Source organism: Paramisgurnus dabryanus, chromosome 1, assembly GCF_030506205.2.
Source record: "Paramisgurnus dabryanus chromosome 1, PD_genome_1.1, whole genome shotgun sequence".
In the NCBI taxonomy this organism is placed as follows: Eukaryota; Metazoa; Chordata; class Actinopteri; order Cypriniformes; family Cobitidae; genus Paramisgurnus; species Paramisgurnus dabryanus.
The window spans coordinates 26,675,996-26,698,823 of NC_133337.1; positions in this window are offsets into that span (position 1 = coordinate 26,675,996).

Genomic DNA, 22,828 nt, shown 5'->3' on the forward strand with positions numbered 1-22,828 from the left:
GGGATGAGAGCTGTGACTCTCATTGGTTTACTGCACGTTACGCCCAAAATACTCCCATTACAATAGGACCTACCCTTTTCGACCATGCGCTCGGCGCAAAAACCATTTTTCCCGTCGTTAAATTAGCAAAAGTGGATTCGGACACGCCCATTTAGACGTTGCGCTGTGCGCTTTAGACAATGCGCTTAGATCGTTAAAATAGGGCCCATAGTATTCGGATGATCTACTACTTCCGGCAAGATCCCAAAGTGTTCATTCGATGAATCCTTTACTATGCCATGAGCCCCTGAAAGAGGAGTTATCCAACGAAGAAGTTTAACCTCATTCTAGTTAACGACTAACTTATGACGACGTATGTCACGTGATGTATCAACATGGGGGATGTAGTACGTCCAAATTCATTCATACTATCCATATTCATACTATATAGGAATGATCAATGAGTACTTGCCTAATTCAGTACTTACTGTCACAGTGTTCGATTTTGGACGTAGCCTTTGTGTTTAGATTCACATGCTTTTGTATATAACAGTATATAGGATGCATACTAAGTTACTTATGTGTGGATAAAATACGTGCACTTGACCATGCAATGTGTGGATAACATGCAACAATTTGAAACATTTATTGTATAATTAACACAGTCTCACCCCATGGCGTCAATATTTGACGACACTTGACCATGCGTCAATATGTTGACACGGAGGGTATACCTTTCGCGTCATTTTTTGACGAACTTGGGACTTCAATACTATTACGTCCGTTGCATTCTCTTTCCTATTTTCTTACCATTTTCGCGTCGGTTTAGGGTTAGATTACGCAAAATTAAACAGTGTACGCGAAATTAAACAGTTGTCACCTGGCGTTGGGGTTAGAGTTAGGTTTGGGTAGGGATGTCATTATGTAAATCTAACCCTAAACCGACGCGAAAATGGTAAGAAAATAGGAAAGAGAATGCAACGGACTTAATAGTATTGAAGTCCCCAGTTCGTCAAAAAATGACGCGAAAGGTAGGCTATACCCTCCGCGTCAACATATTGACGCATGGTCAAGTGTCGTCAAATATTGACGCCATGGGGTGAGACTGGGTTGGTATAATGAGTTCTGTTCACATTTTGTGTTGCATACTTTATGTACTGTAGTTAGCAGTGTGCTTAAACTCTATTCCAAACACATTCTGAAAAGTAAAATGATATAGACGGTTTTTAATAAGATTTTGAGTATGAAGTAAATATCATTGACTCACCTAGACCAGATTAAACACATTTTTCATTTTCACATTCTCCGATATGTGACATACGGAGCAAACATTCCTGAAATGTCTCGGTGGCTCTCGAATCAGACGAGATGTTTGTCTCATTAGGAGAGAACAGACAGCGAATACTAATTCCAAGACTTTCCCTCCAGCTGCAAACACGGACAGATTTCAATAATTATGAGCATCAGGCCCGAAACAATCTAGCAAACTACGTGAATGCAATCCCTTCTAACTGTGCGAGCTCAATTTCACGTCTCGATGCGTTTCGAAATGTGCCAGCAACGCAATTCATAACGCAAGTATGTACTGCATTCTCAGCATTGAGCCGCAGTGGTGCAATAGCGTACGCTACTATATCCCATGGTCACTTTTCTGCTGTCATGCTGGATCTTCATGCATGTGGTTTCTATAAATAAATAACCGTGTTGCAACCATGAGGACAGAGTTTTGTTACTGCAAAAAAGCCCTGTGCATCTGCAGTGCAAATCTGTGTTTGAATACTTTTTGTTTCTGGACTTACAGTTCACAAACCTTACATAGTACAGCCATACAGTGACATATAGTCCATGCTTGTGTGCTCATGAATAAGTCATATTCGCCTTGTTTTTACATGTCAATCTTAACGCGGCCTGCTGCCATGTATGCGCTTGTACAAGAGAGGTTTACAGAATAAATGAGGTGCAGAGCTTCAGGCTGTGTTGTTCAATCAAGGCCCGTGGGGAATCATGGGAGATGTAGTTTTGGAAAGGATAAAAATGTACCTGTGCAGAAACCCTGGGGGTGAAGTTAATGTTATGGGACACTGTGTAGGACTGACACATACAAGACTTCAACTAATAGACTTTGACCGTTGCATCAAATACAACTCAGTCAACCGATCTGCCAAGACACAGGCAGTGTGTTATGTTAAAATACAACCCAAATGCGTATAAATGTGTATCGGTGTGAAAAGTCCTGCAATACATCCACAAAATTCCAATTTTGCATGCATATGATACACCAGTCCTTTTCTGTTCAGTTAATATGGTGCATCTTTTCACGTCGTTTTATGTATTGTTTTCTTAATATTTTTCTGTTTATTAAACCTTTGTCGCTTGGGGTGAGAGTTGTGATTTGCGTTAGGATGTCATTTAATATATAGATTTCTCCATGTTTTTGTCTATTTTTAAACCATGGTCGCTTGGAGTTGGGATTAGAATTGGCGATTGGGTTAGGATGTAATTTTATGTAACAAAAACTTGCTCTAACCCCAAACCCAAACCACAATTGTAAAAAACAAACAAAGAAAAACCAATAAAAAAACTACGCAAAAAGAACGGGAAGGCTGGCGTATCATATGCATGCGAAATGGGAATTGCCATATGCATTGCATGACTTTGCACACTGCATGCTATGCGCATTTCATGAGAATAGGCTGTAAAATGTATTTATGTATTTATTTATTTATTTGGGTCAGTGACAAAACCGGTTTGGCATGAGAAATTCAAAAATCTTAAAAAAAAACTTTCAATTTCGGTTTATTTCAATGCACATAGTCTGTTTATGTTAATTCTATGCAAAAAAAAAATACATTTGCACCAATTTTATGAAAGTTAAGACTGAATGGACCTGAAAATGTCAAATGGTGTAACCGTCAATTGCGCCAAAGAATGAGAGATATTAAATATTTTATTCACCTTAATGGAATGCAAGTGTAATAATCAAAAAAAAAAACAATGAAAAATTTTTTTATATATATATATATATATATATATCTTAATACACTTACAGTAGCTAGATGATTATATTTTATTCCACATTTTTTTATGAATATATTTAAATTTTCAATTTAAAAAAATATAGTTAAACCAATTGACACAGACCGGTTACACCACATTGACATTTTTGCAATTATCCCCGAAACATTCTTTCAAAATGAAAAAAAAAAAAACCTAGAAATTTTAGACTTGGTCCTGAAGTAATTTGCTAATCTATTTTGAAATTTTAACCCTTTTACATTTAATTAAACCATATAGACACAAATAATTAACATCACGTCATTGACCCATTTATGCTTTAAAGTATCACATACATTTATATGTATGCATTTTACAGACACTTTTATCCAAAATGACTTACATACAAATTAAATGCATACGTTGTAATGCACTGTGCGTTCCCTGGGTTTAAACCCATGACCTCTTGTGCTCCTAGCACAATGTTTTACCAGTGGAGCTAATGAAGATGTTAATACTATGGTATATGAATATCATTTGTGCCCATGGTATATTAAAGTACCTCTGTTTAACTTAATTTCAGTGTTGTTGGTAATATTATAGTTTTGTAAATGTTTGTTGTTTTGGGAGCAGATGAGTAGTGCTGTATATCAGGCAGAGATATAGGTGGATAAAAGTGTTGTTTGTTTAATCCCTGATGAATACAACATCTCTCAAAGCAAAGCATCATTCGGGTGCGCAGTAAACACTCCTCTTTCTATTCGTGTGAAATTCATGATCTCTCCAAAAACACGTTACTGTGTCAGCCGCATATGTGCGCTACGTGCTGGATTTATGTTTGATTTGCTTTGGCCCAGGGCTCTGCTTTTTGATTCCTTTGCTCATTTATCAGAAGAAAAACAACCCATTGAGTCCCATGATTCTCTTTTCTTTATTCTCCCTCCTTTTCAATCTTCCTTTTCCCTTGTATTTTTTTCTCAATCTTTCCGTAGCAGATTTGCGTTTTCTCTTTTTCTCACTTTCTGTTTATTAGTGCTGAAATTACTTTACATTCTTCTCACTTTGCATGCATGTACACACGCCGTCACTCCACAGCAATGCAAATAAGCTGATTTGTGATGTGTGTAAACAAGGATGGAGAGCACATTCAGCAGCTTTTGATTTAACAAACTGGTGTTAAACTTTAAACTGGCACATTTGCTCTTCTGCTAACTTCATTCAAATTCAGGCAAGTTGAGAATATTACAGGATATAAATACAGTCACTACTCTATATACATGGTGGGATATTTTTAACCCAGCATTGGGTTAATTCAACCTCAAATGTAATTTATAGTCATGCATAGGCTCTTCGCGGTAGCTACGCCGTAGTGTGTGCGTAGCCGGACGTGCACCTTGCCAAAATGTTACACTATGGCCCTGTCCCAAATGGCGCACTTCATGTGGATGATAGATAAGCTTTTTTTGGTCACGATCAAGTAAAGCTCATTACAGTAAAGAACCAGACGATTGCTTTGTGGAGACGTTTTTCGGTCTATTTACAACCCTAGGATTTGTCTTTATAATGAAATGGTCTATTATTACCTTATTTGGAAGGGTCATGAATAATAATGTTGAACTCTGCTCTGATTGGCTGTTTCTTAGAGCAGCTTCTTCAGTAGCTCTGTGTGTGTTTGTGTAAACAGATCTTATGTTTGAGTCTGTATCAGATTTTGAGGAATAATCCTTTGGAGATTGTTAATTGGCATTTCTGAGTGGTAAGTGTGTGATTTTTTTTTTACAGTATGGACCTGCAAAACGTAACTGTAACGTCAACAGTAGAACTTCAGGCTAAGCGCTAGCATATAGCATTAACTAGCATATCATGTGTTGACATATTAGATTTAGACAGCGTCCACATGGTTACTTTGGTGACTATTTCTTATTTCTCTTTAGAGCAGAAAGTAAAAAATTATTAGAAAGCCCCAAATTCAACTTTGTATACTCTATTACACACACACACAAACACACACAAACAAACAAATACAAAGTCATTAAGAACTTTGTGTCTCTTGTGAGCATAAGCAACCAGTCTTACAGACACACTGGACTATATTTAGAAACCTTGACCTCTCATGTTTCTCTCTCTTGCAGCTAAACCGTAGCCTTAATTATGGCACTGAATGTCTCGAGTGTACAGTAAAGTGTCAGGAAAATACAGATGCATTACAGCCAACACACACAGAAATGCTTGTGGCTGCCCTCATACTAGAAAAGGTGATTTACAAATAATAAAATGTCTGGGGAAACTCGAGTATTAATGGACATTAATGAGTGCACAATTAAAAACGGCTATGTTTTATTTTTATCATTTACAACAAAACGACATCAATAATATAAGAACTTAAACCTTTATGACATTTTATTAAATCCAAAAATATTTAAGTAGTTAAAGTTATCAGTTATTGTTCTGTAAAAAATAATCAAAATATTCAGGCACAAAGGATTATGTGTATTCTTAAATGTTTTAAGTATATGTCCGAAAACTCAAAATATTAAGTGACATTTACATCACTGTTTAAGTAAAAACAATATCTGGGTTAACAGTGTAGGGCAACTTGATCATCCCTTTTGTTTTTCCAATTCAACCTAAATTCTCTAAATGAGTCATCTAAATATTGTGTGCGCGTGTGTGTAAAAATCCCATCCATGCGCTTGAAATTTGTGCTTTAGTTAAAGAAGCCATGTGAGTGCATTAGCTTGAACCCTGGCCTCCTGAACCCTCTCCCGTTTTAATTGGTCCCCCTGGACCATCATAGAAGTCAATCACAGTCACGCATACACATATACAGGCTGACAAGTGGTTCCACTGAGATATTTGATGTTCATCCAGTCCAATCTTCTCCATTATTCATGGCTAAAGACAAAACAGTGAAAGCATCCACCGCTATGGCGTAGTTTCCAGACTGATTAGATTAAATACGAACCTCTCAGTTGCTTAAGAGATCAATGTACTCTTCTGGCAATACCTATACATGGGGCTAAGACTGCCCATACAGCCAAACTACATCTGACAAAGTGGAAAAACAAACTAGGATATAAGGAAAGGATCTTTATCTAGCCTTGAAGATGCTTTGGGGTGTTTAGGAGCACACGCACCTAAAAATCAATATCTTTGTATTTTTGTTTGTTTTCCAGGAGAACGTTAAAAAAAATACCTAAATCAAGATACATTTACTTTGAAATTACCTTAAAATATAAAAAACAAACATTTCAATATTGAGTTTACACTTTAAATGTAATCAGTCTGCCACTGTGTTAATTAAGTACTTAATTTACTTGTCTTACCCTTTGGCAGATTTATTTTTCTTTTGATGAGCATCTGAGAAGCCATTTATTTTTGGTTTACATTTCGTCTCTTTGCTCCTTCGACTTAAAAATGTCAATCGCACAACAATGAAAACAATCCTTAATTTTCAATCCTTACTGCTGAATAGCAGTAAGGATTAAAAAATTAAGGATTGTTTTCATTTGTGCAAATGAGCCGATTAACAAGTTAACCCATGAGTAATCTAGTGAGTAACGCAAAGCACATATTTGCTTCGCTTTTGGTGTGCGCACACCATTAGGTCATAAAGATATTTGATCTTAGTATTTTTCTCGTTAAAATAACAACTTTATTCTCGATAATAACGACTTTATTCTGGTTAAATAACACCTTTATTCTCGTTAAATAACGACTTTATTCTCATTAAATAATGACTTTATTTTCGTTAAAAACGACTTTATTTTTATTATACTGTACGGACTTTATTCACGTTAAAAACGACTTTATTCTCGTACAAAAACGCCTTTATTCTCATCAAATAACGCCTTTATTCTATTTAAATAATGCCTTGATTCTCGTCAAAAACCGACTTTATTTTCTTTAAATACTGTACCGACTTTATTCTCGTTAAAAACAACTTTATTTTCATTAAATAACGACTTTATTCTCGCTAAATAACAACTTTATTCTCATTAAATAACGACTTTATTCTCGCTAAATAACAACTTTATTTTCATTAAATAACGACTTTATTCTCGCTAAATAACAACTTTATTCTCATTAAATAACGACTTTATTCTCGCTAAATAACAACTTTATTCTCATTAAATAACGACTTTATTCTCGCTAAATAACGACTTTATTCTCGTTAAATACTGTACCGACTTTATTCTCGTTAAAGAACGACTTTGTTTTTGTTAAATAACGACTTTATTCTCGCTAAAAAACAACTTTATTCTCATTAAATAACGACTTTATTCTCGCTAAATAACAAATTTATTCTCGTTAAATACTGTACCGACTTTATTCAAGTTAAAGAACGACTTTGTTTTTGTTAAATAACGACTTTATTCTCGCTAAAAACAACTTTATTTTCATTAAATAACGACTTTAATTTCGCTAAATAACAACTTTATTCTCATTAAATAACGACTTTATTCTCGCTAAATAACGACTTTATTCTCGTTAAATACTGTACCGACTTTATTCTCGTTAAATAACGACTTTGTTTTTGTTAAATAACGACTTTATTCTCGCTAAAAACAACTTTATTTTCATTAAATAACAACTTTATTCTCGCTAAATAACAACTTTATTCTCATTAAATAACGACATTATTCTCGCTAAATAACAACTTTATTCTCATTAAATAACGACTTTATTCTCGCTAAATAACGACTTTATTCACGTTAAATACTGTACCGACTTTATTCTCGTTAAATAACGACTTTGTTTTTGTTAAATAACGACTTTATTCTCGCTAAAAACAACTTTATTTTCATTAAATAACAACTTTATTCTCGCTAAATAACAACTTTATTCTCATTAAATAACGACTTTATTCTCGCTAAATAACGACTTTATTCTTGTTAAATACTGTACCAACTTTATTCTCGTTAAAGAACGACTTTGTTTTTGTTAAATAACGACTTTATTCTCGCCTAATAACGACTTTATTCTCTAAATTATATATATTCTGACTTTTTTCTCGTTAAATAACGACTTAATTCTCATTAAATACTGTACCGACTTTATTCTCGTTAAATAACGACTTTATTCTCTAAATTATATATCTGACTTTTTTCTAGTTAAATAATGACTTTATTATCGCATTTTAATGACTTTAATCTTGAGATAGTTTTATTTTTATTTTAGCTTGGCCCTAATCCTCCTTGGTAGTTCTTTCATTTGATATATTGTATGTATATATATTTAAGGAGGAAAATTTTTCTGGCAGGCATTAAACATTTGTGAAAATCACAAAACATGCTGGCACTTACTGGCAACTTTTTTTAAAACTGCTGGTGGTTTTCTCTAACAATCTTTACTGCATAATCATATTGGTGAGAATTTGGTCAACCATCCGTCTTTTCGGGATACAGTGATATAAATATATTTCCTAATGTCCAAAATGTCTATGCTATACAGCTAAATAAATAAATTATAACTTTGTACTTAGTTTGAAACTTTAAAAAAGTTTGTCTGCTGTAGGTTCTTGCAGATGACAGACAGATACTCCAGACCGACAGACAGACAAAGAAAATGTCCTTCACAACATTCCCCATGTTTATCTCTCTGCTGCGAGTCTCTTCTGAGTGTCTGCAAGAAGCCTGATGATTATTATATGATAGCTCCCCAACACTCTGCCCTATTTCAAACCCAGCATGGTCCCCCTCCATCACCAAACACTGGATGCGGTCGCTCGGGTGACAGAAGCTGCTGCAAGTAGAGCATCTCAATAGGGTTGTGTTGTGTCCCAGCAGGAGGGCCAGACATGCTTTCTCCAACGTCTGCATTAATGATGAACCATGGCCCAAGATCCATCTGTGGAGGTGAACCATGCACCTAAAGCCCATAATGAGGGAGGTGGGCACTTTGAAGCAGGTTTTTATTTATTTATTTTGGAGGGGAGCGCCGGTGAAGGTATCTGCCCTAACTAGAGAGCTTGCTGATGGTGAATAAGGTATACTACTGTACGATAACAGAAAGTAGGTGGTGTGGAGAAGTGCAGCGTGAAGTGTTTTAATAAGGAACGTGCGCTGGCACCAAACTTTTGCTGAATTTCTAAGGCATTTCCAAAAGATCGGAAGTATAGGAGGAGATTCCACTGATTTTAAGTGGGCAGATACGACAGTACATCATTACTTTACAGATTCACAAAAAGCCTTGACAATGTCTGAGCTGAGCTAAAGAAACACAATTAAGAAATAGCTACCAACAGGAAAGTATCTGAGATAGAGGAAGCGTCTCCAGTTGTCGAGCACAGATTTAGTTTCGTTTCATTACGATTGTGTTATAACGAGTGGCGGTCTCTAGAAATTCTGTGCATGTGTTTCTAAGCAACTGCATGAACACCGTGATGGCATCTGCTATTTGGTTTCACATGAGCTTTCATAAGTTACCAAATTAGAGTCCTTGGTGACCATCAGCTAAATTATTTACATTCAACAATCCACTTTTTAATTGAAAAATCTAGAGAGAAAAAGGTCTAGAGAGGATTGTGAAAATCCAGTTATTGAGTGATATTGGAAGGTCTCACAAATGTACTTTTTTTGCTGTAAAAAATGTTAGGTTAGGAACCAGCCCAACCTGTTAAAAAATGTTGGTTTGTTTTAACCCATAGTAGGGTCAGACATGGACAAACCCAACAGTTTGGATAATTTCATCCCAAATGCAGAATTAGGGTTCTGCCGATTGAAAATAACCCAGCATTTTGTATTGTGTATTGACAGCTGAATGTTGTTTTTAATAGTACTGCACAGAAGCAGATAAAGGTTTCTGCTGACAGAAATGCTGACTTTTGTGGAAGTTTATGTGTGGGTTAAAAGTGGGAAATGTATGTAGTCATATGTAAGGGCTTTTTCCAGGCTTTGCATTTGGGTGACATTCAGCTCAGGCTACAGGTGCGCATCTTATAAATCACTATTACTGTTGCTCATACTCATTAAAAATGATTGTTGACCCATTTAGGGACCAAAATTTAATTGAGGCTTGGGGGGGAACTCATTCTTGGACTAGTAAGCAACCAAATACCAATGCAATAAAATTACTCTGAACCGTCGGCAGCACAATCTCCCTTGCAGTTACATTTTACTCAGTATTGTGGGTGTGAGTTTGCATTGTAAAGCACCAGCGCTCTTCGGCTTTCTGAACTTAATGCAGCTTAATGTAATAACCAATGCTGCTTACAGTTCATCAGGCTGAAATTTGATGAAATAACCGTTAGACCAGAAAATCCAGTACAATACATCCTTTAGACGCTCTTTAAGGCAAGCATTCGTTTAGTGAATTCAACTGAAGAACATGAATAAACATTTTAAACATTTTTTACAAGATTTAAAAAAGAAGGAATATAAAATATTTTAACACAGTCCAGAGTATAACGTTTTTGTCATTTATTCTTTGAGTAAACACTTTAATCCAAATGCCGACCTAAAGCAAAGTAAAAAATGTGAGTGGAATGCAGGAGCGTTGCGTAGTGAACGTGTTGTGACGTGAGCTCTCGTGTTAATAATAATATTGTAAAGTATCGTGGTTGTGTGACGGCTCAAAAGTTTCTTAAATCATAAAGGTGCTGTTTTTGTTGTCTGTTTGGGAGCAGGGCTGTACTTTCTTTGACCTCTGTGAATTATGCATATTTAACTCATAAATAAACATTATGTCATTATTTGCTCATGTTGTTTCTAACTTGTATTCTTGTGTGGAAGTTCAGCAGAAGCTTCCAATTACAATGGAAGTGTATGAGGATCATTTTTAAGTGACATCTCATTAAAGTGGCTTTAATTTTGGTGTCTCTTACACCAAATCCATCTCTGCAAATCTTGAGCACTATTCGGAACGGGATTAGTTTTAGATGGAGTAATGTAACTTTACAGGACGTCTGTAATATTGATGGCCAATTCGCTGGGATTAGAAGTAGGGATGCACCGATACCGATACTGGTATCGGGTATCGGCCTCGATACCACATTTTCTAAAGTACTCGTACTCGTTTAAAGTCCCCCGATACCAGGGATCGATACCACGCTCTGAGAAATGTCTATGTTTGAGCGGCGTGTAAGGGGTTAATGCCTCTTGTGTTGTCCAAAGAGGCAGAGTTTACAACAAACTGGAAAACTAGTTAAATTATATGACTAAAGCTGTTACCAGTAAATTTAAATCATTTTTTTTTATTAAGTACTCTGTATCGGTATCGGCAAGTACTGAAATGCAAGTACTCGTACTCGTACTCGTATTCAAAAAAAGTGGTATCGGTATAGCATTCAGAAGTGGGAGGGATTACGATTACGCAGCGATGTCACCTCCCCTGTCGTCACGTGCACATTATGTTGCTTCCTTTTTAAATATGTTACAAAAAATATATGAAAAATATACACTGCAAAAAAAATGACTTTCTTACTTAGTGTTTTTGTCTTGTTTCAGTACAAATATACAAAAATTCTTAAATCAAGATGGATTTTCTGTATGAGCAAAATTACCTAAGAAAATAAGTCCAGTTTTTATACAAAAAAATCTAATTTAAGTGTTGAATTTGTGTTAAAAACAAGCAAAAAAAAATAAAATCTGCCAATGAAGTAAGAATTTTTCTTGTACTAAGTGAAATAAGTAAACTTATTTCAAGAATGTTTTTCTTATCCCATTGGCATATTATTTTTCTTGTTTTAAGCACAAATTCACTTAAGTTTGATATTTTTGTTGTATTTTCTTAGGTCATTTTGCTTGTCAAGAACATGCATCTTGATTTAAGAATTTATAGACATTTATATTTAAAATAAGACAAAAATACTAAGCAAGAAATTCATTTTTTTTTTCAGTGCACTGCAAAAAATGATTTTCAAGAAAAAAAATCTTAGTATTTTTGTCTTGTTTTCAGTAAAAAAATATCAAAACATTCTTAAATTAAGATGTTTTTTAAGATTAAGAAGCAAAAAAATCAAGAAAAAATTGCTTACCCCATTGGCAGATGTTTTTGCTTGTTTTATGCACAAAATCACTTAAATTTGATATTTTTAGTCTAAATACTAAACTTATTTTCATTTAGCTCATCAAGAAAAAGCATCTTAATTTAAGAATTTTTAGATATTTTTTTACCGAAAACAAGACAAAAATACCAAGATTTTTTTTTCTTAAATAATTTTTTTGCAATGTGTACGTGGTGTTTTTTTTTCTTTGATTTGACTGAACATGCACACACGCGTGTGCACACACACACACACACACACGTATATTATAAATTGTATTATAGTATTATTATTAATAATAATAATAGAAAATATAATTGAAATAAAGATCTAGATAAAAAGATAGGGGAGCAGGATCGGCAAAAGACCTCAGAGATGGGAATCAAACTTGGATCGCCGTTAGCACACTGGTGCTATATGGTTGTTCACTAACCGGGGCTATCGGCGTGGAGACATAAAAAAGCTCAAAAGTGTCATCGTATGCAGGAAAATCTTGAGGTTTTCCACTGACTTGTTCCACCACCTAAAACGCAAGTGAATGCTTCTTCAAGCACTTCCATATTTGAAAAAAAAACATGCTAAATTACAGGAAATTATAAAATATTAACGTGTATATTTACAGCTGGTCTACTCGGACAGGATTAGTATTATCTGAGGTAATTTCTTCTGATCTTTTTACAGAAGGTAAAAAATGATGTAATCTTTACTGACGTTGTCTGTAATGATTACTGACATGAAACATTTGGACGGGACTAAAATCATTGCGACGCTTTGATAAAAATTGCTTTACCCCAGCTCTCGATGTAAAACTAATCCTGTCCGAATAGTACTTAAAACCTATTTGGCGATTCGATTCTTTTTTATTTTGATTCAATATCCATATCGATTAGGCTAGTTATTAATATTTTAGTTTTGCAGGCATTGAATTTATATGGTGTGCTGTGACTTTAAAACCTACATGTAATGCCAATGGGTTCAATATACTATAACACATGAATTTTCTTTCTCAATTGTTCGCATTCACACAACAGATGTTTACAAGGATAATCACTGCAATTTTAAATCATTTTGTGTAACACATGTTCGAGCACAAGGACACATGAACCTGTTCGATACAGCACTTTGATCAACCTTGTGGTTGTTTTATATGTGCTTTATAAATAAATATACAATACAATGAACCCATTATTTGCATGCCGTCTGAACCGTTAAGGTGCAGCTTTCCAGGTATGCTTTGTATCTGCGAAAATTGAAGACTGATTAAACTGAAGATATATTAAAATCAGAGATTTTTTTTCACCCAGCCCTAATCTTTTGAAAATATTGTCCATGTTGGGAAGTAAAATACCCATCTATTTTGCCTATGTTTCAATTAATAAAATCAGTCATAAGACGGTTTGGAGAAGTGCAATATACAGTCGTCCTTTCATAGAGTTGCATCTCTTGAGGGTGACCACACACCCCCTGTTTTTCAATTAACACCCTGTCAGTGTCACAGCGCCCTGACGCGTGCTGTCTGTCTGCTGTCACTGGCTCTCTGACAGCTCAGACTGCGGCCGTGACACTGCGTGTTTGTGCATTTGCTTATTGTACCAGCGGTGTTGCACGTGACACACAAGAAGAGATTTGACAGCGAACCCTAAGGTGTCCTAACCTGTGCCATGTTTTGAAATTCCCGTTTGTGACACATCTGGAAGACAGTCAGTAGAAACTTCACACCAACTCTCTCTGGTTTGTTTTCTCTTATTTATGTAGTACGTTGATGCTGAAATGCGTCTTTGTGTGTGCCAGGACCGCCTGCGCTCATGGCCAGATCAAACCTTGTTTATTTTGGGTCTGAAAGTCTCCTGACAGGTCGTGATTCTTGTTGTGTCACTTTGACAAGGTTTCGCTCCACCGTCTGTTTGGGGCGATGTGCCTTTGATTCCTGGTGCCATATGGCATCGCAGTCAAGTAAGCTACCCACAATCTCTCCGTGTATAAGCTAGCTTCACAGTTTTGGCTAATTTCCTTTTAAAGAGGGAAAAACACAGAACCGACAAATACTGCGATGCTGTAACAACAAGGCACCTTTATTTCAAATGCCTTTTTTAAAACATGCAGGAAATAAGGAGTGAAATGAGAGCGAAATAACAAAGTATGTTGAAAGTTATAAAAGAGGTTACAAAACATTTCGGAAAACAAATGTTGTTTGGTGGGCCATGCTTATTCATGTAAATAAAAACAAAACAAGTGAAGAAGAGAGAGAGAGAGAGACAGAGAAATAAGAGGCGGGCGATGACCTTGCACCGAACGGAGACTAATCATTGCTCCATCTCGATCCTTCATCTCTCAGGCCATTAGGAGAGCTGGCGTAATGAATGTGTTTTATTTATCATGGAGACAGTGCTTAACGTCCTCCTGATGGGGACAATCCCACTCACCTTCAATCACCTCTGCTTAACCCCCTGCTAATTCACACCCATGCAAAATGCCACTGACTCTAAAGTTATACTTTTGACTCACTTTTTTAAACAAAATACACATAGGCTGCGTCCAAAATCACATACTATATTGAGCATACACCTTTGCATACTAACAAGCTCAAATTAAGTATGTTCACTTCGGACATACTACATTCACCATGTTGTTATTGTCATGTGACCTACAAGCGTCAGTTGCGTCACATCATCTCCGTTCACAAATCCTCTCTCGTGGGTAGGGCTGAATTTTTAAGACTGGAAACTTTCAATGGAATTAATGGGAATATTTGGAAATTAACAGAAATATATGGGAATTAAGGGGAATACATTTGAAAATTGCAGAGTTCCCTATAACAGGGAACTTAAATGTACTTAAAAAAAGTGCAGCATAAAGCCACACCCCCTACATGTACTTGCATTCTTGAACACAAAATAATGTCAAAATGTCCATCGTTCCATGCATTCACAGATTACATAAATGTGTTTAAAACTTCATTGTGCTGTGTGTAAGCTAGTGTACAACAATATTATACCACTGTAAAGACAAATACACTGACTGAGGAAACATTTATATGAGATAATTTAAAAAAGTACCCAAAAAACACCTTCAAAAAATTTGTACACATAACTGTTTTCAATGTTTTTAAAAGAAGTCTCTTATGCTCATCAAGCCTGCATTTATATGATTAAAAATCCTTTAGAATTCATTCATATTAGAAAGATTTCTGAAGGATTTTTGATCAAATAAGTCCAGGCTTGATGAGCGCAAGTATCCAGAATCTTCAAAATGTTTATCACCTTGGATGCATGTCTGCTTATGACAAAAAAATTCTCTTAATTTCCAAACAATTCCTGTAAATCCCCATTTAATTTCCGATTTGGAATATTTCCAAAATTCCCCAGATTAAGTTCCCATGGGAAGTTTCTGGAATTTTATTCTGCATCTGCAACCCTACCTACGGGAGAGTAAAGTCTCCATCAAATGCACACTTCAGAATCCAGCCAGAAGATGTCTAGGTGCTTTTTGCCTACTCTATTATATGTACTGTGAATTCAGACACACTACTTTTACACATATTGTTTTTCCGCCTGCTATATAGTAAGAAATTATGCAGTTTCGGATGCATATACACATTTATAACATATTTGTGTGTTTCTTGTTTATAAAGGGACCATAAGAGAAAAAGCAACAGAACAAAGATATTACAGAAGAAAGAAAATAGAAAAGCATTCTACACGATAGATGAATAAAAGGCAGGAGAAACAAAAAAAAAACACAGATGTACCTGTAGTATAAACTAAAACAACAACAAAAGTTAAATGAGGCATCGATTTATTTCACAGAATCTGACTTTTGACTATAGCTTCATGGTACAATCTGTCCAGATGCCATTAAATTAAATTAGAAAAGGGCCTTCAAAATGTTAAATAGCCTACTACATAAGTTTTATGTGATTTATAGGAACAAGTACATTTAAAATATAATGCCACAATTATAGACCGACAAGTCATATCTACTTCAAAATTAACTAGTTCCTCTTTTTTAAATTTTGCAGAAACTTTCTAGTCGTGCACAAAAGTACAGATTGATTTATTTCAGATGCATTATAAGTACAATTGTGTTTTTTTGGGTGTGTACTTACAGTATGTACTTTACAGCTTGAAATACTTTGGATTTTTTATGTTTAAAAAAAAATTGTAGTCAGGTTTTAGTTTACAAGCACGGCAGAATCTAAACATATATAAAGTAACTATATACTGTAGTTAGTTTCAGCAGGCTTTGTGTAAGTTCATATGTTAAATGTGTAGCTCCGTGGTCCTGTGATGTTGTTTCTTTCTTTTCTGTCTTTCAGATGTTGTTAAAGTTGATTGCTCTTTGACATGGCACATAATTGTCAGCTCTTATTTGCATTATCGGTAAATGTTAATGGCTATTGCGAGGGTACATATTTGCAATATGTGCGCATTTGTTTATAGTCTTAACTCTGACAGTGAATCTGTGCATGGTTCGTGATGGGTGAGGTTGCCAAGTATATCACTGTCAATATTGCTTCGGCTGTGTTTTGATTGTTTGAATATTTTCTTTCCTGTGACCCGTGTGCATGTGTTTCACTTCTTTTCTTTGGTCACGCTGGCTTGTTCTCCCTCCTGTGTAAGACAGATATCTTTTCCACAAAGTGCTGTTTGCTCACTTTTCAGTGTGAATCCTAAATTAGTCACAGATAACTTTTAAATGCTGTTTAAAGTCCACACATTAAGTCAATACAATTATCTGAATCGAGTGAGAGGATGGAGCAGTTTTAGTGAGCGTGTGTACTATATAAATATATATATGGCAGAGCACGGCCTTCATGAAGCCCCTTCTTCAACCAGCCGTTAAATGGATGCCAGATCATTATCAATTATTGAAAGTTTAATTGAAGAAATGATTCACGCAGAAATGATCGATCGTGTCATTCCAACCCCAGACAACAAAATCGGGTGGATATTTATACGATATCATAGAGCACCCATAAAGCCAAAATAGATATTTTTTATAAAAGAAAAAAATCTGAAGTATCATAATATTTGTTGAATGACTATTAGATTATATTATAAATCCATTAAAGCCACTTTTTGTGTGAAACTGAAATTTAAGCTGCTTTTTTGCTAATAATCTTCCGTTCTCTGGGAGGTCTCATGTCGGTTTTTATTCAATTAAAAAAATGACACCTTTAGATTTGTCCTGCCAGGTTAGACATCATAGCATGACCAAAATAGAAGCCATTTATCATATGAACATAAACACTAACCTATTAACTGCAGGAGACTTGAAATATAGTATTGCATACTTGCATAAAGAGCATACATCCTTTAAAACTAAAGGTGATTCGTGATGATATTGGAGAACCATTGTTTGGCTAAATGGTTCCATAAAGAACCTTTAACTTCTGAAGAACCTTTCTGCTTTACAATGGTCCCAAACACACTGCATTTAAATTTGGTTGTCAATTCACCTTTTAGTTCTTAATCCTGTCCTGTACACACACACTTCAGTCATTTATGGGACTGACAACCATATTCTACAACTGATTTAACACCCACAAAATGCCGGTAGTGACATCTATATAAACACTGCACAGTGTGTACATAACCCAACTGAACAACTAGTTGTTGATGAAGTATTTAAATGTGGATCATGGACATGACAGGTCTCTCTTCTGAAAAAATAAATACCTAGAAGTGGAAAAGTCTTCTGGATGTGTGGTGCAGAAAATGACAGAGGCACGTGCGTTTGCTGACTAGCGTTGCCAGATCTTGCACGAAAAATTAAATAATAAACTGAAATAAATCCAAATGCTTTACCTCAAAGATCAAAATATTGGGACCGACAGCTTCTCACTTTAACAACACAAAATACTTAATCGCTTCATAACGGTATGCAAGTACAAAAAAAGACGAGGACCTGGCAACACTGCAAGACGGGGCTCTATGGAGCAGCCTCACAAATGCCAAGATGGAGGTTTATTGCAAAACATTAATCTATATTATTTTGGCAAAGCTGTGAGTGATAAGCACCCAAGACGGCAGAACGTGTCTCTGTGTCAATCATCTCATTTTCGGGCGCACATGGAGCAATCATTTAAGGGATTCACTCGGGCATTTAAATGCGATTGTCACTCTCTAAAGTTTGCAGTGTGTACGAGGTCAATAGGTTCTTTGTAGTGATAATGGTTATTTATATTACTGTATATAAAATTATGAAATAAATTATTCTTCTAAGAACCTCTGACTAAGTGGTTCTCCGAGGAACCAAAAATAGCCCTGCTGACATCACAAGGGGAGCCAAATTTCAATGACCTATTGTTTCACATGCTTGCAGAGAATGGTTTGCCAAAACTAAGTTACAGGGTTGATTTTTTTCACATTTTCTAGGTTAATAAAAGCAATGGGAACCCAATTATAGCACTTAAACATGGAAAAGTCAGATTTTCATGATATGTCCTCTTAACTAGTGTCAGAAGCTCAGACATAACATCTCAATTTGTGTTTTACGAAAAATCTGTTGTGTTAGAATGATGAAAGAATTACATCAATTTTCATTTCTGGGTTGTTTAATTGTAATTTAGAGCAGATATGGATCGAACTGGAGGGAGGGAAACTTCAGGAAACACGTGAATGAGCAAGGGAGATGATAAATCATTACTAAGGAGGTGTGGGAAAAGAGCTGGAGGGATCGGTGGGTTTTTGTGGAAGGAGGGAATGGAGCAGGTGGAAAGAACATCAACTTAGAAACGATTAATAAAAGCAGAATGAGAAAGGCGTAATTAGAAAAACCACTTACAGGTTGGGTCGAATCAGTTACAAGGAGATGCCAGTCTGCAAAATGAAGGGAGAAGCTTGTGAAAAACTTCATTAAAGGAGATGAATCTGGGAGTTTATCTTATACTTTATAGCATCTAGATGACTTGTGTTTTCCTGTCTGGGCTGCACCTGTGCACCGAATTATCAGCGAGCTTAAAGGGGTCACATGACGTTGCTAAAAAATACATTATTTTTTGTATTGCAATGTGTTTAAGTGGTTTAAGGTTTAAAAAACACAATATTTCCACATCATGGTTTTTTAACAGGGGGTCCGGGACCCTTGGAGGTCCTTGGTGGTATTACTGGGGGTCCTCCTCCAAATAATTTTGAATGCAAAATTATTTTCTTTTTTGAAAGTTAATGCATTAATAAGTTAACAAAATTAATAAAGAACATAAAGTTCCCATGATCAAATCTATTCAGTTAAATTTAAATGATATGCATTACAACGAATATAATTGTAACTTTCTAACCATGATAATAAAATATTTGTTTTAAATATATTTTTTATAATTGGACCATGCACAAATTTTAACATAAAATTTCAATTTCATGTATTGTACCGGATTTAGCCAAGGGCTAATTTTATTGGGGGTCCCTGGTCCTCCTCTCTATCCATTAACTCTTTCACTGCCAGCGCTTTTAAAAAAGTTGCCAGCCAGCGCCAGCGTTTTTCATGATTTTCACCAAAGTTTAATGCCTTCCAGAAAATGTTCTTCTTTAAATATATAAACATACAATATACCAAATGAAAGAACAGACCCTCTGCTTTCAAACAAAAAAAAAACGTTTCATCCTACCTTTACTGGTTCTTTTGCAATCAGCTTTTGATTATGGGTAGGTTTTTGCAAAAACACCATATTTTGAGCAAAAAGCAGAGATAATTTCATTTTTGTGACGGACTTTTCATAGAGATTCCATTCAGAGCGATCTTTAAAACAGACACGGACATGCAGCAGCTTGCCATAGAGCAATACTTCCGGTTTTAAAAAGTTGCGGAATAGCGGATAATAGCGGTATTGCGGAAAGACGCAAAATCTCGTCATTGGCGGGGAAGCGTTTTCTCTTAATTGACGAGATATCTCGTCAATGGCGGGGAAAGAGTTAAGGGGTCCTTGGCCTGAAAACGGTTGAAGACCTCTGCCGTACATTATTGTTGCTCCTCTATGACCTGTCTGAAACGCATCGATTGTTACAAAGCTCATCGTTCTGAAAAGCATGTGCTCTGATTGGCCAGCTATCAAGTGCATTGTTATGGGCCAAATACCTCAAGCATGTGACGGAAATGTTACGTCCCCCATTTGTAATATCAGCTCCCAAAGGACAGCATTTAATACTATAGCAAAAATAAGTTATGGGCGTTTCACACAGTATGCGGCAACCGGTTACAGAAGTGAAGCGGAGTTGGTCCACACGCCTTGCTCGTGCACCCAAAATCCTATTCCTTTTACGGACATGGCTCTTCATGGCAGGCGCCGTTGGAGATTAATAGATTGGCACTAAATGCTGCGCAAAACACTTCCACTACACGAGAAAAGCTGTAGCCATGCAGCGATTTTGCCGCGTACAGTGTGAAACGCCCATTACCCCTTTTTTCTTTTTAGATTTGGGTGGTGTTATGCAAATCTATCCACACAGTGATGTAGATACGTGGGGGCGTGTTTGAATGAGGTGTTTTAGGAAGGGATGATGAGCCGTCACTTTAAAAATTACTATCTCTTTGGGTTTGATACTTCTACGGATCTTCTATATGTACAAACACCTTTTAAACTTTCAAACACAAATGCAAACGTAAAATTGCATCATATGACATATGAAACAATGATAATTAACAGGGACGTGCACAGGAATTTTTAGGGGCAGTTGCTCTGACCTAAATAAAGGGCACCCCCCCCCCTAAATATTTTTTTAAACACGGCCTATATGAAGGATTGAGAATAACAGGGTCTTTATTAAAATCAGCAAACATGTTTGCCTAATGCCTACCAAAAAAATTGTAGCCTAGGCTGCTTGTCTGCAAGCTGTAGCTAGCTGCTATCTGTCTGATTATTTAGGCTTAAACGTGGCAAACTCAGCCTAGATTCATGAAGATTTTAACAGAGGTGGAAAGAGTAGCCAAAAACTTTACTCAAGTAAAAGTAACTAAATAAATAATTACTCAAGTAGAAGTAAAAAGTATGCAATGAAAATAATACTCAAGTAGCGAGTTACTAGTTACTGATGAAAAATAAATCTAGATATACACGCGCAACACACACACACACACACACACACACACACACACACACACACACACACGCACACCCACACACACACACACACACGCACACACACACACACACACACACAATACAGTGCCCTCCATAAGTATCAGAACTGTAAAGACAAGATTTTTCTGTTTGCTGTGGAGACCAGAAATTGGTAAGATAAATATCAGTATGTCAGAAGTTTAGAATGTCACATTTTATTAACCTTTGTTTATGTTTCAACACATACATGCTTTAACAACAAAGAAAAACAGCATTAAATGCTGACTTATGTATGTTGTACACAAATGCACATACGTGAATCAAACTGATCCTACACATTTTATGCTTTTCATGTGTAAACAATCAGGACACAGCTAAGTGACCATTAAAAAAAATAATGTGACAGATTCTGTACTTTTGTCTCATGTTCATCTTTTAATGTTTAGACATTTCTTGACTCCACAACAAACAGAAGAATACTTATGAAGGGCACTTCTACAGTATGTGTAAAACTGCAACATACACAAACAGTACAGAAAAAAGAATACAAACACAGAATAGACAAGCATTTCAAATTAACAAATTAACTCTAGTCTCAATGATGATGTAGCTTATAGCTGAAATATCAGACAAGTAAACTGACAACAGTTTTGCATATTATGTATAAAGTTAGAAATCTCCTAAGATGGTCTGAGGACATTGACAGTTTACACTTACATAAAAATGATTTTAGACAAAACTCATGTTTTCTTACGTTGTCATGTCACGTGTGTTTTGTGAGAATCACTTACATCATATACAGTACAGTATACAGCGAATCAGATGTCAATCATCGATGGATTTTCTTCAATCTGTGCTGCAATGCTTCTGGAGGTTGCACGCGTTTAACTGTGTCTGACGACGAACAGGTCGCGTGGGTACATGTGTGAAGTTTTGCTTTTAGTTAAAAGATTGGTAAATTCATTTCCACGTCACCCAAAAATGGTTATATTCTGCGTGTTTCTACATACGTTACGAGTAAAACAGCTTCGAACGATTCCGTTTTTGCAGCGATCTGAACAATTCATTCAAACTGATTCGCGAACCAATTTAAATGTTTGGCCCATTCGCTTTGTAAAGAATCGATTCAAAAGACTCGTTTATTTGCAAAACTTTGTAAGGAATCGACTCAAACGAGTCATTAATTCGCGAATGCGCCAGAAACACAAGATAGCAATTTAAAAATAAAATACAAATTTCGTAATTAATTAAAATACAGTAACGAAGGAACGCTGCATAGTGTAAACGAAGTAAAAGTAAAAAAAAAATGTCCACCTCGGAAGGGCAACTTGAGTCGAGAAGGGCATATGGGCAGTTGCCCGGGCAACCTGAGCAACCCCCCTGTGCACGTCCCTGATAATTAATTTTAACATCATGTTTCAATATCGCTGCAAACATCATCTATCATACACCACCCACTACGGCTATGCCCCTTTCTCCAGTTCTCTGTCTCCACATATAAGTCTGCTTCTCTTCACGTTCACTTGTATGTGGTACCTTCAACCCCCTTAAGCTTGGCTATTTGTTAAGGAGATCTGCCACACATGATGCTTGTTTCCAGGGGCCACAGGTCTGAAGCGCTGACAGGCCAATTACTCCGCCAAAGCCAGGTGTTTAGATCTGAGACATGCAAAGGGCTAAACCGCAATCAGCTTCCCCCATGGCTAATTCCAAAACCCCCTATGAGATGCAAGAAAGCATTCTGGTTTTGCATTGCATTTTCTTGCACACTTAAGGTAAACATGACAGACTGAATCTTTTTATATCAGTAGATT